The sequence below is a fragment of the Agrilus planipennis genome, unplaced genomic scaffold (assembly GCF_000699045.2).
Source record: "Agrilus planipennis isolate EAB-ADULT unplaced genomic scaffold, Apla_2.0 scaffold35, whole genome shotgun sequence".
NCBI classification, from domain to species: domain Eukaryota; kingdom Metazoa; phylum Arthropoda; class Insecta; order Coleoptera; family Buprestidae; genus Agrilus; species Agrilus planipennis.
The window spans coordinates 807,793-815,707 of record NW_020438957.1 but is presented as its reverse complement, the minus strand read 5'-3'; the positions used below and the strand labels follow the sequence as shown (position 1 = coordinate 815,707).

Sequence of the window (7,915 nt, the reverse complement as noted above, 5' to 3'; positions counted from 1 at the left end):
ATTATACTTCCTTTACTTTCAAATATATTAGTATTAGATGTGTATACAGTGTTAAAATATCCAAGCAAAAGGCATGGTGTTAGTCAGGTATACGGTTATGCTTCCCGAAACACCAATTTAAATGGTAATAAATGCATCCTAAAATATTTTAGAGTGATTATTTGCCCAGCAACGCTGTGGCATTAATCTCTCGGGACTTACCCCTTTCATTGTGCTTTCACCTTCGTTCAGTTTTCAAACGTCATTAATATTAATTCACACCGCCTTTGTTCACATCTCGCAATTGAAACTAACTCAATTTATAATTTCTTTTTTTTTTGGAAAATGTTCAGCTTTATGTTGTACATGGTATGTACAGCGCTTTTAGGGATTTTAGGGAACATTCAACTAATTTCTGTATTTAAAAGAGGGTAAATAAAAAGTATTATTCTTATCGAGAACTAGCTAGACAAACACCTCCACCCGTTATTTATGTAATTAAAGAACTCCAAAAAATAGTTTTTTTTAACTTATTTAGGGTCTTTTGGAACCAAAACTGCTTTATTTTCCTGAAGTTGTTTAGTCATTAATCATTTTTGATATTTTCTAAATTTCAACCGTGCTGTATTTACAACTAGTTTCTGGTTTACAGGAGGTATGTATAAAATCGATACAATTGCTTCAGCATTCCTGTAACCTGTAGGTTAACAATACGTTACGTTCACATACCCAATTGTAAAATATTTCCGGCATAGCACAGGGATGCAAAGTGTAATTTTCTAGTTCAAATACAATTTCGTGCGGTTTGATTAAATCAGACGAGCAAAGTGAAACAACGGAGGAGATCGTGAGTGTATACTGCAGAGTAGAGCACACATCAGCTGTTGTTATAATGGAAGATTAGGTCTTTTGGCATGTGGACTAACTCGGCAGCCTGGATTATGAGCTTACTTCCTACCAACGGACTTAATCAGTTATGAGTATTTTAGCTGTTCGTACGCAGACACCGACGATCACCAAATCTCCAATCCATATTTTCAGTTTCGAACCACAAGAACAATTTACAATGAATGATTAAAACTGAAAGAAATCTGTTCATTGTCCTCGCAGAGACTTTTAAAAAAAGTAAAAATAATTTACCCTAGTCTATAGAGTAGGCGCCACCCCTGATGGACGGTGTTGCAATCTATGTTTTAAAAGCATCAATCATCAGACAGGGTGATGAGATATGATGGTTTTTGTAACGAAAGATTAAATAACAAAAGAGGGAAGGGGGCATTAAGGAATTTTAGCAAACAATTTAATGTATAGTGGGCAGTTTTGTAATTTTTCGGTTTTTAAGTTGACAGTCTAAAATAAAAGGATTTCGTGATCACCACACCAACCGAGTCATATTTGATACTATAACTGTCGTCACAGTACTTGTCTTGGTGAAAATATGAAAATGTCGAAGTAGATTTTATCACCATGAAACTTTCATACGCATCACTGCTCACCCCTGGCATAACAACGGAAAAGAATACGAGGGTGAAATATCTAACTAACATGCTAGGATAAGATGTCGCCTAAGGTGAGTGTAAATAGTAGGTATACAATAATATTTATATGTATATAGTTTAATCATTTGGGAACAGCGTTTTTTTGACACTTCGCCAACTCATAAATATAACGCGAAAGTATTTTCATGTAGGATTAACTGTCCTTTTGGTTAATGCATTAAATAAAAAATAAACAGGTAGTTCAACTTCATTATCTATATGTATGTTTTCTTTTATGTAATGTTTTGATTTAGCTGGGTTCAGTGCAGTTGTCTCAGAGCCATTGCGTTTTTAGATATTGAATAAAAATTGCAAAATTATACTTCCTTTACTTTCTGTATCAATGTGACCTTCAGTTTGACAGGCGCAAAGTAGAAAAGAACAGCACTAGGCCAGAAAAGGAAGGAGACAACTCTCTTAACCGGTGAGGAGCGTATAATCCGTACAGTACTGCACGAAAAAATTGACCATTTTATCCACTACAATTGCATTGCTCAAATGTGCTGCTATTGGTACTATTTACTACTGAAAATATCAACAAGATGTTTATTTATATTTGAAGACATATTAAAGGCTTTAACGCTTGCTTTCGACTCGCACTATTATTCATGACTGAACAAAACTTTTGGCAGGTACTGTATGAAAAAGTATGTTTAATGTACAAGAGTCGAGAGTATAATGAGCGTTTTTCTTCCTACCTACGATTTTGCCAGCGCGCATCGAAGACGTTGGACGAGGCACATCGCTAGAGAAAGTAAATGAAGTATAGTTAGAATGTGGAATCATGCATCAAATACTTACTTACTAAAATCCCTTCGCTAAGACACTCATCAATGTTTAAATGGCATTCCATCAAACATAATTTAAATGGAATAGTGTGAAGAAAATATGCTTCTTATGTCACATTTACGTGCTTTATCTTCTTGAGGAAAAGCGTCAAACTGTGTGGCATTTGTAGGGGAGCTAAAAGCCCCATCAGGCTTACTCTAAACTGTTAAGAACCACGCACTCTTTATACTACGGATGCTTTACACAGCCGTATCACGCAAGAAGAGTAATGCTAAGTATAAGCCCTATAAAATTACCTTCAAATGGAAACTAGGAATCAGGTCATCCAAACGTCCTTGATTTGTAATATAAATTAAACTAAAAATCTAAAAAACTCTCAGTGACGGTAAGAAGAAATGGATCTTAAAATATTTCAGATATTTATGATGTCCAGCAATGGTAGTAATTTGTAGTAAACTTGTTTTAGAGCGACGATATTGTTAACCTTTTGGTTTAGCTTTTCCTTTATTATACGAACGTTCGAGAACCGACGTTTTTTATTTCTTTTTGTCCTCCGGGGAATTGCGACCGACGTCTACCTGCCAGTCAATAACGTAACTTATTTTGTACCTTCATTTCGGCTATTTACTTATTTATACGAAAGATCAAGTCCTTACTAAAGTTTCAGATAAACTGAAACCAGTAAATTTTTGAAAAGCATTAATAAATTAGGAATTCAAAGAAACAATTTTCAATTTTTAGGTGGAACGAACACTATTTAAGAAATTTAGCAACTTTTATTTTCCCTTAATTAACATAGATTTTATTAAACTTTTTAGAATACCCGATATCCAGAATAGATCTGTTTGCTACAGTCTTGTTCTTGCTTTGCACATCACTACTCTGGTAGGGGTAGCACTGCGCGATGATACACAATCGAAAACTTTGTTTAAATAAATATACGAGGGATAAATAAATACGTAAATGGCGGATGCGCCTACATACATAAGCAGAAGGAAAATATTCAATTTTCTCTGTAATTCTGATGGTACGCATTTCCGTAAGTACTGAATGAATTGGAATCGTGTTTAAGGAATTCTGACTGGGATATATTAAAAAAGGGTGTTGTTTCTTGATGGCTCAACACTGGCTGTCTGAGAGCTCCGTTCTTTTTGAAAAGAAAAGTGGTAAAGTTGGAGAGACAAGACAACGAAAACAGCATAAAAACGGGAGTGTATTGTAATTGATTAAGTCCGCGTTTTCAGTCGAGGAAAATGCAAATGATCGTGTCGGTGTTAGTGCGGCAGACAGTTCGTTGGTTTCACAACGCGTTTCCCCAGAAGAGAACTGGCTGCCACATACAACTGGCGGATGTTCGATTTTGACAACGCAGTACAGTACGTTAAACAACTTCTGACAAGTTTTATATATAAGGTACAGCGAATTTTAGATACGTATGCAGCAAACCAGATGCTGTAAACAGCATCTAACTCAAAAGGCTTATATAAGATTCAACAGGACCAAGATGCATAATACATGTACGTTTGAGAAGAAAATATACAACTTTTGGTGGTTTTCACAAGCTTCTACTAAACTTTGTTAGTCTGACCAAGCAAGAGACTATAAATTTCGAAATTATGAAAATTTTCTCCTGATGCAGTTCGATGATATTCATATGCAAAGAGAAATTTTATTTTTAAGGATTTCCATTTACTAACTGACTAAACAGTTATTGTTGCGCGTCAAAGATCGACAAGCGATTGATTGATTCAACTTTACATTGAATGCTCAAATTTTCTCCTGATGCAGTTCGATGATACTCAGTTCCAAAGAGCAATTTTATTTTTAAGGATTTCCATTTACTAACTGTCTAAACAGTTGTTGTTGCAGGTTAAAGAACAACAAGCGATTGATTGATTCAACTTTACATTGAATGCTCAAATTTTCTCCTGATGCAGTTCGATGATACTCAGTTCCAAAGAGCAATTTTATTTTTAAGGATTTCCATTTACTAACTGTCTAAACAGTTGTTGTTGCGCGTCAAAGATCAACAAGCGATTGATTGATTCAACTTTACATTGAATGCTCAAATCGCACATACGTTTGAAGTGCTCTTTTATTATTTGTTTACCACTGCACATACTTATACGTATAAATAATAAAAGAGAATTGTTGATGGCAAGATAAAAATGATTCATCGAACGGATTGCTTATTTTAATTAAAGCTAGAGCCGCGTATTCCAATGATAGAACGGACAAAATTAGAATATAACTTTGTGTTTCCATTGTGTAGTCGCTCTGTTAAGAGCATGTAAATCGTTCATTGTGAAAGAAAATGCATTCCGGGCACATAGACTTTTGTTGCAGCGCACATCAGTGGAACAGTCCTGGCGAGCAACAAAACAAAACAAAGGGAAGCAACATAAAGGAAACATAATTAAAAAGAAAGACTGAAATAAAACAATTCGGCTTCGACTTTTCACACTAAAAGCTTTCTTCTTGCTCCTCTTCTTATTCTTGGCCTGTTTTGTACAAAAGACGGCATAAAATACTTAAACGCGTTCCCACAAAAATCTTTCTTTGAGTGAATGTCATGCCATGTATACCGACTCAAAGGATTAGCTTAGTTTTAGTAAACCAGTGACTTAAAAAACAGTAGATAAAAGAAGAAATGTTTTTCCAAAACCCTTTAGCTTTTCCTATCTCTCTCGCCAATTAATAATACGAACAAATTCCATTAGTATATGAAGGAGACATTTAGAACAATTAGCTTAACTTCTCATGCGTCAAAAATCTTAACTATAATTGTACAGAGGATGGAAAAAAGGTCGGAATAACTATTAAGGGAAGATCAATTTGGGTTTAGAAGAAATAGAGGAACGCGGGAGGTCATTCTAGTTTTACCGGTAACAATAGAAATAGCAAGGAGGAGTTAGAAAATGTAAAGAACGGAAGAGGTGCTGACAAAACAGTACTATATGAAAATAAATATAAATATAAAACAAAGTTACTGGTTTGCAAGGGAGGAAAAAGTAGGGAAAGAGCGAATATAAAGACAGGAGACGAAAAATTAGAAGAAGTGATAGATTTTAGGTGTCTACGAAGTCAGATAAGTCAGGACGGAATGAGTAGTAGGGATATAAAGCACAGGAAAGCGCAGGGTCGAGTCGCCTTTAATAAAAAAGGGTCACTTCTATGATTGCGAACGATTAATTTACAAATTCGAAAAAGATTGTTAAAGGTGTATGTTTGCAACGCGGCGCTGTACGGGTGCGAAACATTGACGGTGGGCGTGCCGGAAGTGAAAAGGTTAGAAACGTTCGAAATATGGTGTTACAGGCGAATGATGAGAATACCGTGGATAGAGAACGTTAGAAATGAAGAGGTATTAGAAAAAATAGGAAAACAGAGGACTCTATGGAAGTCTGTAAGAAATAGGCGAGATAGGTTGATAGGACACCTTCTCAGGCATGAAGTTCTAGTCAGAAGAGGCAGAAACGGAGGGGTAGAGGTAGACCTAGATTAGATTACTGTTCACAAATAGTTAAGGATATGAGTTGTTCTAGTTTTAGGAAATGCGAAGATTACCTGAGGATAAGAAAGAGTGGAGGTGCGTGTCCACCAGTCTTAGGACTGCCGATCTTATGATGATGATACTTTGAAAATAATAATTTAGTCGAAAACATTTTCTCTAAACGATATTTGAAATCAGCAGCTATCTATTTAGGTCAGCTTATTCTTCAGTTCAGCTGTACATATATAAGTACACTAAAAGAGCAGAAATATAGGGAATGTAAGCGAGATTAAATTCGAAATCCCCTTTTTGTATTACAAGGAATGCTAAAAACCAAACTCTTCAGAAAATGAACTGGGTCAAACACCATCTTTTGCTTTCCGGCGATCTGTATCGCTAGCGTTTTACAAGAGCACTCCTCCACTTCAGCTAAAAAAGAAGGAAATGCAAGGAACAAATTTGTATGGGAATACAAAAAAAATCGGTAAATCGATATCCTACAAGACCTTGTAATATTATACACTCAACGATTTTAAGGAAATAGATATCCACGTGATTTACTATCAACTTTAATGTTAAGTTAAGAATATACCTACCTATTTTTGCATTAATAAAGTCAGCTGTACTGGGAAAGAGAGGTCATAAACGTTAACCATTTATCTCTATTATGCCGTCAAAGGCTTCTGTTTAAAGAAAATGCAAAATCTCCCCCGTTTTCCACTTTTAAGTAAGTAACGGCTGATTGACCCTTACCAAATCGACCCATAGGGATCATCAACATCCCTTCCATAGACACATTTACGACACCGTTTCGTTTATCCGTTCCTACCCCTACGTTTATAAAAGAATCAAAGGACCGACTTTTCCCTTTATCTGGCAGCAAAACATAAACGATACTCACAAAAGATAAAAAGGGAAAATAACTTTAGCCATTAACTAATGGATATAATTTAGAATTAAAATATTCTTAACTCAATCTCAATTAATAAATTGTTAATGTTTAAATGCAATTATTAAAGCACCTAGGGAGTCAAAGTTTGTTTTGAACTGGTGGCGTGGCGATAAAGCGCCACCTGGTTGTTATTTATTGATTGTATCGAATGTGAATTCTATTAAAAGATTCATAGATATATTTGGGAATATACATAATTAGGTAGTTATTAATGATCCTTCAACTATTAGGACTACATACTATTATATTTTATTTATGTATGTAGTATGAGAGAAGAAAACAGCTCTGAAATTTTAGAATAATTTAGCATATGGTCATGAAACGTTGAAAATTATTTCTCCATTAGAAGTAATAAATATTTTCGCAGAGACAGTTCGGTATCTAATTGCCTGCATTTTCCACGTTGCAGAAAGGAAATGTAGATTTATTACACCCACTTCGATATCAATTCTCTCTTGAACGCAGAGTAAACGTTATTTAATGCACTATAACGTTTAAATTATCATTTTCCAATACGATAACAATGGCTTACTTACAATTTTCGAAAATATTTTGTTCTCCCGTTTGACCTAACAGCATATGTTAAGAAAATAAATGTCTGTTTCTGATAAGTGCGAGTTAAATTGTAATAAAAAATTTATTAAAGCAACCAGCACTTCCACATCCGATAATAACATCCCTCCCAAGTAAATAAAACATTAAAAACAATGTGTAGAAATGTGTTCAAAACAGGAACAAAAAGTGTTCGTAGAATCTGCTATTGTGGAAGGAAAACAATTCTAATAATAACTAGCAAATGGTGTACGCCCCATACAGTCAAATGCATTCGTAGTAACCTTTATTAAAAGCTCAAAAGTGTATACATATAGTAAGTATCAGTACAGAAACAGCATTGTGCTAGTCGATATAAAAATCCAACATTAATTGAATTTCTGGCGATACAGAAAATAATAATTTTGAGTAGAAAGAAAAACATTTTTAACCTTAAATGGAAGTTGAAAAATAATAATCTTAAAATTTTTGAAAGCAAACTTAGTCAAGCAGGGTATATCTATTTCTGACTTTACCCTAATCCTCTATAACATAACCTAACCTAATCATTTTAAGCCGTGCCCAGGATTTTGGGCACATATCCAATGTGTAACCTTTAGGCAAAAATGGAAG

General features: G+C 34.7%; 1 protein-coding gene across 5 annotated transcripts in view; it reads right to left on the bottom strand.

Annotated features, from left to right (window-relative positions):
- LOC108744840 (kinesin-like protein CG14535) overlaps positions 1 to 7,915 on the bottom strand; it is a 294,798-nt gene that overhangs the window by 56,254 nt on the left and 230,629 nt on the right. The gene's annotated exons all lie outside the window — the stretch shown is intronic.